We start from the raw sequence: 13397 nt of genomic DNA, 5'->3' as shown, positions 1-13397 counted from the left end.
AGCAGTGAGTCACGGGGTGTGACTCAGTGAGTCGGAAGCTGAACTCATCTATGGAGGAACTCGGCGATTCAATGCCCTGACTCGGTGAGTTTAAGGCAATCTTCTTAGATCAAGAACGGACTCGGCGAGCTGTTCATACAACTCGGCGAGTCGCAGCATAAGTATTCTTCGGATGAAGATGAACTCGGCGAGCTGTTCATACAACTCGGCGAGTAGGATGAAGGACTTGAATATCAGTTGAGAAGGAGAACTCGTCGAGTCATCGCCTAACTCGACGAGTAGAAACGGGATTCAGGACAATCGTTTGGGTAGGGACTCGGCGAGTTGGAGAGCCAACTCGGCGAGTCGGGTCAACTGAAAGTTGACTCTGACTTTGACTTAGGGCATAATCAGGGGTAAAATGGTCCGTACCGGAACCAAGGAAGGCCAAGATAAGACCAGGGAACTTGTAAGTAGCAGTGATCCCTCAGGAAGTATCAGTATCACTAATGATTGTATTATATATTGCAGAATGGTGGTACTTCGATCGAGGCCGATAGATGGCGGTTCAGGAGAGGGGTTAGGTTCGGGATCAGGTTCCGAGCCGGTAGATGAGGGACTACACGAGTTCATCGCGTCAGAGATCACCAGGGGTATCCTTGAGTCGACTCCCATTATCTTCGGGTCGATCAAGGAAGGGATCATCGAGTTGATGGAGGATCGCCTCAGGGCGTTCAGGAGCGACATGGCATCTAGCCAGTCGGGTCCTCGCACATTGTCCTTTAAGGACTTCAGGGGCAGTGGTGCGCTAGATTTCCACGGGGTGAAAGACCCCATTGCTGCCAGGTGATGGATTGCAGACATCGAGTCTACACAGTTGACTAGATTCTGCCCCGAGGGGTCGAAGGTAAGGTATGCAACAGGGTGTTTACGGGATCGAGCCCGGGATTGGTGGGAGTCAGTGGGTGACTCGTTGGGAGCCTCAGCTATCGAGGCTATGACCTGGTCGGACTTTGTGACCAGGTTCAGGGCAGAGTTTGCGCCGGCTGTCGAGCTTCAGCAGCTGGCCAAGGAGTTTTTGGATATGAGACAGACGACGGAGACTGTGGCGGAGATCACCGCCAAGTTCCGGGAGAGGGCTTTGTTGGTGCCCCAGTATGCTGGTGACGAGGATATGGGGAGGACCCGTTATCATGATATGCTACGAGCTGACATCCGGGAGCATGTTAGCTTTTCAGCTTGCCCTACCTTGGACTCCATGATTGTCAGGGCGATGGAGAGGGAGATAGATTTGGAGCACATCCGGAAATGGAAGGCAGAAGAGGGTCAGTCAGGAGGGGCTTCGGGGAAGAAGCCCAAGGGATCAGATGCGGAGCTGAAAGGCCAACAGGGACGGGGATGCTGCAGGAAATGCGGCAAGACGCACGAGGGGGCGTGCAGGTTGGGATCATCAGGCTGCTACAGGTGCGGCAAGTCTGGGCACTATAGCAGGGATTGCACTGCTCCGGCAGCAGTTATTCAGACATCGGAGTTGCTGTGTTTCCACTACAACCAGAGGGGCCACAAGAAGGCCAATTACCCCCAGTTGACAGTTTCAACGCCGGTGAAGGCGCCAGCTCCAGCGACCCTGCGGATCACGGATGGCCGGCAGGGCAAGGCAGAGGCTCCGGTGGTGAGGAGCCGAGCATTTCAGTTGGCTACTGAGGAGGCACGCGCCGCACCCGATGTGGTGACGGGTATGATTCTTTCCCTTTATTTTATTTTTATGATGTTATGATATTGATATGTGCTCCGTATGTATATGTATGCATTAGGATCGTTCCATGTGAACGACATCCCAGTTCAGGTGTTGTTTAACTCGGGTGCATCCCGATCATTTGTTTCCCTTGCGCTTAGCAAGAAGTTTCATGAGACTTCGGGCGAGTTAGATTGCCCTTTAGAGGTAGAGATTGCTGATGATCGATCAGTGCGAGCATCGATGGTGTTTCGAGATTGCGTGTTGCGTTTGTTTGAGGAGCGCTACTTGGTAGACTTGGTTCCCATTCCGCTGCGTGGGAACAAGGTGATTATAGGCATGGATTGGTTAAGCCCCAATGGGGCGGTGATAGATTGCGCACAATAGCTAGTGCGAGTTAGGACCCTAGGTGGGGGAGAGTTAGTGATTCATGGCGAGAGGCCACAGCGTGCACCTGAAGTCTGTTCGGCAGCGAGGGCTAGGCGATATCTTCAGCAGGGATGCGCAGGATATGTCGCGTACGTGATGGATACCCGGGAGGCGGGCAAGGCGACGGTGAGTGAGGTTCCGGTGGTGCGAGATTTTGCAGATGTTTTCCCAGAGGAGCTTCCTGGGATACCTCCGGAGCGACAGGTGGAGTTCAGGATTGACCTCGTTCCTGGTGCGGCTCCGATAGCCAAGGCACCATATCGGTTGGCTCCTCCCGAGATGCAGGAGTTGTCTACGCAGCTGTAGGAGCTGCAAGACAAGGGATTTATTCGCCCGAGTAGTTCACCCTGGGGAGCCCCGATCTTGTTTGTGAAGAAGAAGGATGGGTCGCATCGGATGTGTATAGATTACCGGGAGCTGAACAAGGTAACGGTGAAGAACCGTTACCCACTCCCGAGGATTGATGACCTCTTTGACCAGCTTCAGGGAGCATCTTGGTTCTCCAAGATTGATTTGCGTTCGGGTTATCATCAGATGAGGGTCAAGGAGGAGGATACGCAGAAGACCGCGTTTCGGACACGCGATGGCCACTATGAGTTTGTGGTGATGTCGTTTGGGCTCACCAATGCTCCTGTCGCGTTCATGGACCTCATGAACCGCGTATACAGACCGATGCTGGATCGATCTGTGGTAGTCTTTATCAATGATATCTTGGTTTATTCCAAGACTAAGGAGGAGCACGAGGTACATCTAAGAGAGGTGTTGGAGACCCTGAGGAGGGAGAGCTTGTATGCCAAGTTCTCCAAGTGTGAGTTTTGGTTGCGCGAGGTGCAATTTCTCGGACACCTTGTCAACCAGAACAGGATTCTGGTCGATCCGGCTAAGGTCGAGGCCGTGATGAGATGGGAGGTTCCAAAGTCTCCATCTGAGATTCGGAGTTTCCTGGGATTAGCAGGCTACTATCGGAGATTTATTCAGGATTTCTCCAAGATAGTCGTACCCTTGACGCGGCTGACGAAGAAAGTCGTGGTCTTTCGATGGGGACCCGAGCAGCAGGCTGCGTTTGAGACACTGAGACAGAGACTGTGCGAGGCGCCGATCTTAGCCCTGCCAGAGGGCGTAGAGGATTTTGTGGTATACTGCGACGCGTCCATTTCAGGGATGGGCGCGGTACTGATGCACAGGGGGCATGTCATTGCCTACGCTTTGAGGCAGCTCAAGCCTCACAAGGCGAACTACCCGACGCATGATTTGGAGTTGGGGGCGGTGGTTTTTGCCCTCAAGATTTGGCGGCATTACCTCTATGGGGTTCGATGTACCATCTACACGGACCACAAGAGTTTGAGGTACCTCATGGATCAGCCGAATCTGAACATGAGGCAGCGTCGGTGGTTGGACGTGGTAAAGGACTATGATTGCGAGATCCTCTACCACCCGGGGAAGGCCAATGTGGTGGCCGATGCGCTTAGCCGCAAGACGGTGCCGATCAAGGACGTTTGCATGAGGATGACCATGGTGACTCCCCTGTTGGAGCGAATTCGGGAGGCTCAACATGAGGCTATCAAGGAGGAGCATCGGAAGAGTGAGTGTGTGGTGGGTCAGGTTTCCTCCTTTGATTATGATAGCCGAGGACTATTGACACTACACCGTAGGGTGTGGGTGCCATATCATGGAGGCGTGCGCCAGATTTTGATGGAGGAGGCGCACAAGTCCCGGTGCTCTATTCATCCCGGGGCGACGAAGATGTATAGGGATCTTCGTCTAGATTATTGGTGGCCCTGCATGAAGCGAGATGTGGCATGGTACGTTGAGCGGTGCTTGACCTGCAGGAAGGTCAAGGCCGAACATCAGAGACCGCACGACAATATGCAGCCGTTGGATATTCCACTATGGAAATGGGAAGATATCACGATGGATTTTATCACGAAGCTTCCCAGGACCACGCGTGGAGTGGATTCGATTTGGGTTATCGTGGATCGATTGACCAAGAGTGCTCACTTTATCCCGATCCAGGAGAGCATATCGGCCGAGAAATTGGCCGACATCTATATTAGGGAGATCGTGGCGCGGCACAGGGTGCCAGTATCGGTTATCTCGGACAGGGATGTGCGTTTTACTTCTAGGTTTTGGAAGAGGTTTCATGACGAGTTGGGCACTCGTTTACATTTTAGCACCACCTTTCACCCGCAGACAGATGGTCAGAGCGAGCAGACCATCCAGACTCTGGAGGATATGTTGCGGGCGTGCGTGCTAGACTTCGGTGGTAGCTGGGATACCTATCTTCCCTTGGCCGAGTTTTCTTAGAACAACAGCTACCACGCTAGTATTGACCGTCCCCCATTTGAGATGTTGTACGGTCGGAGGTGCAGGACCCCGATATGCTGGGGTGAAGTTGGCCAGAGAGTCATGGGGAGCACCGAAGTGGTGCTCAAGACGACCGAGAGGATCCAGCAGGTTCAGAGCAGGCTTCAGACTGCTCAAATTCGGCAGAAAAGTTACGCCGACAAGCGCCGATCCGACCTGGAGTTCCAGGTTGGGGATATGGTTCTCCTGAAGGTGTCGCCTTGGAAGGGCGTCATTCGATTCAGGAAGCGGGGCAAGTTGGGCTCGAGGTTTATTGGGTCGTTCAGGGTTGTAGCCCGGGTGGGCAAGGTGGCGTATAGGCTGGATCTGCCAGTCGAGCTCAGCCAGATCCACAACACTTTCCACGTTTCCCAGTTGCGGAAGTGCCTAGTGGACGACTCAGCAGTAGTGCCGTTAGAGGATATTCAGGTGGATGACAGCCTGAATTACATTGAGCGCCCAGTCGCAATCCTCGACAGGAAGTCGAAGGATTTGAGGAACAAGAGGGTGGAGCTAGTGAAGGTGCAATGGCAGCACCGCAAGGGTTCGGAATGGACTTGGGAGCCAGTGGACGAGCTGATGGAGCATTACCCCGAGCTGTTTCAGGATCGAGCAGCAGACTTCGAGGACGAAGTCTAAAATATGTGGGGGAGATTTGTAGCACCTGGTTCCTGGTACGTAAATCTTATTTGAGTATTTTCCATTTTTAGCCTTGGACTCGGCGAGTCATAGGGCCGACTCGCCGAGTAGAGACGGGACCTGGGACATGTTTAAGTTGGCAACTCGGCGAGTCTATATTCCGGACTCGGCGAGTCACCGCTGTTGAATGAAACCCTAAGTTTCAGGGGTTTGCACCCTATTTAAGCCTCATATCCGCCCCAAGCCAGCCCCCATTCACCCTCAGAGCCCCCAAACCTCGTTCAAAGCTTGTTTCCTTGTGAGTTAAAGTGTTTTTGTGGTGTTCTTGAGGTTTTTGAGGAAAAAGAAGAGTGAATCAAGAAGAGGAGAAGGAGGCCAAGCATCTATGTGTCATTCCAACATTTCCCCTGAGGTATAGCTCGTTTCCCCTTTGTTTTTAAGCTTATTGTCCATTATAGCTCCATTAAAGTCCTCTTTGAACCATTTCCAAGCTTGTGTATGTTTGAGGGTTTGTAATAAGCTGATTGACCTTTAGATCTAGGCATGGTTGAGCTCCAGGAGCTCAGATCTACTGCCTTTATGGAGTCATATTGCACACAAGCCCTAGATCTACCCTTTTTGGTGCACTTTAAGCCTTAGAACCTTTATTGGTAATGATCTAGACGTAAAGTTGGAAATTTTACGTGTAAACCAGGCCCTAGGAGCCCAGATCTATGATTGGCATGGGCTGGATTCAAGCATAATCGACCATATAGTAATTGCATGGTAACGACTCGGCGAGTCATTCATCTGACTCGGCGAGTCGGTTTGCGAGTCTCCGAGTTTGTCCCTTTTTCGTAGTGTCGAGTGAGCAGTGAGTCACGGGGTGTGACTCAGTGAGTCGGAAGTTGAACTCATCTATGGAGGAACTCGGCGAGTCAATGCCCTGACTCGGCGAGTTCAAGGCAATCTCCTTAGATCAAGAACGGACTCGGCGAGCTGTTCATACAACTCGGCGAGTCGAGCATAAGTGTTCTTCAGATGAAGATGAACTCGGCGAGCTGTTCATACAACTCGGCGAGTCTTAGCATAAGTGTTCATCGGATGAAGATGAACTCGACGAGTTGTTCATACAACTCGGCGAGTAGGATGAAGGACTTGAATACCAGTTTAGAAGGAGAACTCATCGAGTCATTGCCTAACTCGATGAGTAGAAACGGGATTCAAGACAATCGTTTGGGTAGGGACTCGGCGAGTTGGAGAGCCAACTCGGCGAGTCGGGTCAACTGAAAGTTGACTCTGACTTTGACTTAGGGCATGATCAGGGGTAAAATGGTCATTTTACCCAAAGGACAGTTAGCAGTGTTTGATTGAGTATGTTGTGGGAATTGCAGTCGGAGGATTTCCGGAGCAGCAGTAGACAGTCAGTTCCTGATCAGATCAGAAGCTACTTCGAGGTGAGTTACCTTCAGTAGCGGTGGGTCTACGGCCACAATGCCGGCCCAGCAGTAGGAGTTGTATGTAGATGATTGTCTCTGTGAAATTCATCTAGGGATTACTACTACCTGTGTTATGTTTATGTGCTAGTATGATATGAGGCTATGTGCTAGTGACAGTAGAGGGAGATAGTCCCCGAGATATCCGGTCGGTAGGGCCGAAGGGGTAGTCATACCCAACCATGATAGATAGATTCTGATATTGTGATACATGTTATGTGGTAGTAGTAGAGGGGAGAAATAGTTCCCCAGTATTCGGTCGAGAGGACCGAAGGGGAGGCCAACACCTAAATATGCTAGGTAGTATCCGGTCGAGAGGACCGAAGGGGAGGCCAACACCCAGATATGCTAGGAAGTATCCGGTCGAAAGGACCGAAGGGGAGGCCAGCACCCAGATATGCTAGGCAGTATCCGGTCGAGAGAACCGAAGGGGTAGGTCGGGCACCCAGTAGACAGTGGGGGAACTCACTAAGCTTCGTGCTTACGGTTTTCAGTTTTGGTTTTCAGGTACCTCTTCTTCGAAAGGGAAGGAGTCGGCGCGGTAGCGACATATCACACACACTCTTGTTTCCACAGTTATGAGTTTATTCTGGGATTGATACTCTGATATTTTGGTTGTTCAAATGTTGTGGATTTCAAATTTGGTTTGCGATGTGAAATGGATTAATTAAACAATGTTTTATTTATTAATGTTTTAAAAACGAAATTTTTGGACGTGAAAATTGGGTCGTTACACAATGTCTCTACCGGTTACTTCCTTTTCCTCCTCCTCCACCTTCTCTCTTATATCGTCTTTGGTCGATTCAATTTCCATCCAAAGATATATCCATGACCGCTTCTTGGAGCTCCCTCTTTCACAAGAGAATCGTCGGCATCAACCTCTGCTACCGTCATCACAGGTAATCGCTGGAACCCCAAAACTTGCAACCCAGCTACTAGGGTTGCCGAACGGGTAAAATTTTCGGGTTTCGGGTAGAACGGGTATTTCCTTAAGAAAATAATACCCGATACCCGACCTATATTGTAATTCGGGTTTTCGGGTATTCGGGTTTGAGGTCGGGTCGGGTAATTATCGGGTATACCCGAAAATTTCTTAAATGACACTTATTGATAAATTTTTTTCTTTATTTTTTATTTTTACATGTTGGTTGGTTTAATAAAGAATCGGGTAGGAAAATACTCTGTACAATTAACAAGTACATATATAATAACAATACAAATCATTATAATATGTTATGTACTTTTTTAATTCTATTCCGTGCGATAGTGAGAAACTGAGAATTGTGATGACGGTTCAGGACTTCAGCTTTAGCGTCGTATTCCCTATGCAAGTTTGCGTCGACTATCGAGCTGTCGTTCATAAGAAGGAAACGAAGGGTTTTGTTTATTTGAAGTGTACATACGTGACTTCATTGTATATTTAATATTATTTAAAAAACGAATTCGGGTATACCCGAAAATAAATATTCATACCTAAAACCCGACCTATATTATTATCGGGTTAACCTATTACCCGAATGTTCATACCCGTTACCCGTTCTACCCGACCCATTCTACCCGAATTCGGAACGGGTCGGGTGGGTAGAACGGGTTTCGAGTTTTTTTGACAGGCCTAAAAGCTACCGCCATCACAGGTAGCATTTCCATTAGCCTGCTCTTCCTCTACCTGTTCTTTAGCTTTTACGTAGATTTCTAATTATATGTTCTTCCGTCTTCTCGCGTAATTAGCCTGTGATCTTGAAGAATGTTGTGATTAAATAATAATTACGCAGACATTAGGTGGATATAACTCCAATTTCTACTTTTCAATTTGATTTTTTGGATTGGTATATAAAGTTATAGGGTTCGTGAGCCGATGACGACCTAGCTAGGTTCAGGGGAGACGTCGTTGTTTCAAGGACACATGGTTCGTTCTATCTCTGTCATTTTGATTAGGTCCCAAAGCTCTTCCATGTTTCCAGATTTGAGGTTCGATCTATCTTGCCGTGAATCAAACCCAAAACCTTTTTAAATAACTTTTTTGTAATTTAAATATCTTTATTATGTTTCAGATTGATGAAGAAATTGAAGGTTTGAGGAGAATTTTTTTCAGACCTAAAGGAGAAAATTTCAAATGTAAACAAAATCGGGAACCCTATCAATGTTGGATCTTACTCCTTGCTAAGACCACTCCTGGCTTAGTTTCAAGTTGCTCACAAAAACAGATCCCATAGAAAAACATCATGATTTATGACACAGGTTGGGTACCCAAGCGCTTAGAAAAACAAGTATTTATGTCAATATACTCAGGAACTGTTTAATTCGTGGTTGTGATTCTTACCTTTCTATTATCTTGCAGAATTATAAAGCTCTTTTTGGATTAATTATACAAGTCTGTTCATTCATCCCACCAACTATTAAAAAGCTGAGAATCAAAATACATATGGAACAAGAATTGGAGAGCAGGAGCAGTTTGTAGAGGTACTCCACTTTCTCCTATCACTACCACTCAAGTCATGACCAACAAAGTTTATTTGAGTAATGGATTTCAAAAATTAACCAATCTTCCTGAAATAAATGTCATTGAAATTGTATTGGAGATTGTTGAAATCAAAAACTTAGAAGTGGCTTATAAGAAAAAAGTTGGGGTTTTTCAAGTAAGGCACAACCTGATGGAATCTTTGAGGATAAAAAGAAAGTTAATATCAAGTTTGAATTTGGGAAGAAAGAGGTTTCTACATTCAGGTGTGAGCCTATTAGATCTCTTTTCTTTAAACCTATTCCTAAATTACTACCATCCAAATCACATGAAACTCTCGGTTAGCGTTTAATGTTTCTGGAAGACATTTTTACCCCTACCTTTAAATTCCTTATATATGTGTACAAATAAAGTAAGGAAAGTATGCTACTATTTCTTGCAGGATGTTGTAGGTATTGCTGCATCCGACAAACATTTTGGCAGATGAAGGTGGTATTCAAATACCAGAGCATCAGTCTGTTGTTGGACTTCTTGCCCAACCGTGTTCCACTAGGAAAACGTATGAAAAATAATTAATCTTTTCTTTTTGGTTTATCATTGCAATTCATTACCTGTTTTCTTTCTTTATGATATGTCATAATGTGCATAAATGGATTGTGCTAAGTTATGTTGCATGTATCTTTTAATCTGCAAACTGTTGATTGCATATCAAGGTAGGTTGACAATTTTATGGGTTGTAGGTATGATCAATTTTCTATATATGGGTTTTATTTTTCAACTTAATCCAAAAAAAAATGTTTTGTATTCATTTTTACACAAGGTATTGAAAACATCACATTATCCAAATACAATAAAATCTAATTTTCACTTAAACAAATCATTAAAAAAAAAACAAAAACAAAAAACAAAAACAAAAACAAAACCCCTCCTAACCCATGCAAAGCATGGGTCTCTTCCGTAGTATATATGTTAAAGATATGAAAGTTAGGAATAGTAAACTTCCTAAGTGTTTGACAAGATTGGTCCCTAAGGTTATGTATGTTTGCTTCTCTTTTTTTGTCAATTTTTTTGTCACTTTTGGTCCTCCAACTTATGTTGGTTTTAAAAAACTACTTACAACATTGACCCTTTACCTTTATGCTTTTGTTTACAAACAACCATTTCACTTTCGTTTGAATTTTTTATAACCCTCGTTTTTTATTACATATTATTAGTATTTATTATTTTGGCAGAAATGACCCCTCATTATTATTATTATTATTATTATTATTATTATTATTATTATTATTATTATTATTATTATTATTATTATTAGACAAAATTACACGATTGAACACATTGAGGACAACGATGGAAACCGAAATCACTCTTTTAAACTTAATCCGATTTTTTTTATTAATTTATATTTTTCTTTTTGGTTTTAAATTAATGTTTTATTTATTAGAAAATACTCATCCAATACCATAAAGCCACCTACTAGCTGCCACCACCCCCACCGCCAAAATTACATAAATGGTCCATATGGTTTACCCAGCGTCACAAATTCAGTCTTTACTACCTTAAAAGACCAAATTACCCTCACATTAACGGACAAAAAACAACAGTCTATATTTTCCGGATTGGTTTTCTGGCCGCTGTCATACATGACAATATAGTTCAATTTGTGAGACCATTTCTTTATTTTCCTCATTTATTGCAAGAAATAATGATTTAGATTTCTTTACTTATGTAATTAGATGATATTGTTTATCTTCCATTACTAGATTATTTCAATGCAATTCAACATGCTACTTTACTTTACAAAACAATACCTTCCGACCCAATCAATGTCGGAGAATCTTTTCTAGTTATTATTATTATTATTAGTAGTATTATTAGCATATGAATTTAAAAAACACATTTATTGCATATAAAAATGTATTTAATAGGTATAAATGTATTTACTTTATATAAAAGCATATTGTATTCATAAAAATATCAAAATACCTTTATAAAATACATATAAAAATGTGTTTATACGTTTTATATGTATAAAAAACATTTTTATACATATAAAACGTTTTATAGATGTAAATAACATTTTAATACATATATAAACATATAAACATGTTTTTTTACAATAAAAAAATGCATCTGCATGATTTTATACGTAATTAAATGTATAAATTATGTGTAAAGATATTTTCTTTTGCATATTTATATGTATAAAGACATATAAATAGCATGTTTAAACGTATTTAGTAGGTGTATATGTATTTATTTTGTATAAAAACATAATGTGTACATACAGTTATTAAAATATCATATAAATATATGAAAAATATCTCTATACATTTATATATGTATAAAAAATGTGTTTATACACATAAATATTGTTTTATACATATAAATAACAATTTTATACATATTTAGATCGTATAATACATATAAAAATGCATCAATGTGTTTTTATCAAAAAAAATACATACATACCAAATAAATAAGTTAAAATATGTTGTTATGTGATATAAATATGTTATTAATATATATATATATATATATATATATATATATTGTAACGCTCGCTGATTCGGGCTAGTCCATTTGGAGACAAAAGCATCAAAAATGAGTTTTTAATGGAAGATTATTTAGAATGAGTAATTTTAACCAAGTTGTAACATATGTTACAAGGGTTCCGTACATATAAAGAACGCCGAAATCCGAGTTATAACGAATAAGTTATGGCCCGTCGAAGTTTATAGCAAAACCGACACGGCACCGGGAGACGTAAATAGTGAATTTATGATGGAGCGAATTTTAGCCTTAGTGATATAAATGAAAGTCGTAGAATATGTTAAACCGAGAGCATCCATAAAAGAATGCCCAAATCTGACTTCGTATGAGGAAGTTATGACTTTTCGAAGTTTTCGGCTTAGCGGTGTACAACCCGAAGTTCGAATATTAGATCGAGCGGTTTTTAGCCGACAAAACCTAAACGAGAATCGAAAATCTCGTTAATAGTAGTGTAACAATAAAAAGACAGACGAAAACGGACGTTGGATGAAGAAGTTATGAGTTTTTAACGGACCAATCCTGTCCCGGCCTGTTAAAAATATAAATTTAAAATAAATTCAAAATTAGCCAACGGAGTCTAAGCGAAAGTTGTAGAGTACGTTCCCGCCTACGCGTGGATATAAAGAATGTCAAAAACGGAGTCTAAGCGAAAGTTGTAGAGTACGTTACCGCCTACGCTTGGATATAAAGAACGTCAAAAACGGAGCTCGTATGCAAAAGATACGAATTTTTAAAGTTGGAACTCGAATTTGCAAACATGGTGCGAAGTTGGTGACGTGGCAGCGCCACAGCCGTCCGATACTGATGATAAAGCTCACTTCGGATCATAACACGCAGCCATCGCTACGCCCCACGTCTGAGGTCGAGTACGCCCAGTGTAGTGCTGCTGAACGCGCAACGTAGTCCAAAGCTGCTGACCCTATAAATAGGTGCGAAACTCGGTTTTTTCACACATTTCCACTTCTCTCTCTAAATACTTTCTCTCTCTAACCCATTCCAACCCTCTTAAACCCTAGGGAACCCCTAGAACCCAAAGGAAGCCTCGAGGCTCCTGGAATCCCGAGAAAAAGGGTCTTTTGGTTCGGAAACGCTGCTCCAAGTGAAGTCCGGTTTTCTATAAAAACCCGTTGTAAGTGTGCTACGCCTACGCTATTTTTTATATAGCTTTTATTTAATTATAGTAACGTTATTAGGAACTTATAATAAGTATTTGGGCTATTATTATGGGTTATATAAGTATTCTTTAACGCTTATATAATAGTAATAATAGCCAGACTATTAATTAGTCTCACTGAATATTAGACTAAACTCTAGTGGTAATGATACTAGGTTTTGTCCGAGGAAAATTGTGTTGAGAGTAACGAAGTGTTGTTCGAGTGCTGAGTCACCACCTTCTCAGGTGAGTGCATGGTCCCTTTCATCTTACACATAGATATGAAGTATTTTATATAAACTACGTGTTATGTGTGCATATTATCTGTATAATTGCTATCTATGCTGGATGAACGATTTTATACAAGTTTTATATGATTTAAACTGTATATGTATTTATATCTACATAATATGTTGGGTAAAACATGGGTAGATGAAATATGAGTTGGCTGATGAGTTGAGAGGTGATATAGACCATGATGTAAGGGTGAGAGGTGGACGATGTAAAAAGCCTTGTTCCCAAATGCTGGCCCCGTCATCTAGCAGAGTGTGGATGACAACCACGAACTATTCTAGACAGTCCAGTAGAACACTAGCAGGCTTGCAACCTGTAGGTGTTGTGAACGATGTGTTC

Source organism: Lactuca sativa, chromosome 9 (assembly GCF_002870075.4).
Source record: "Lactuca sativa cultivar Salinas chromosome 9, Lsat_Salinas_v11, whole genome shotgun sequence".
NCBI lineage: Eukaryota > Viridiplantae > Streptophyta > Magnoliopsida > Asterales > Asteraceae > Lactuca > Lactuca sativa.
Note: the sequence above shows the minus strand (reverse complement) of the source record.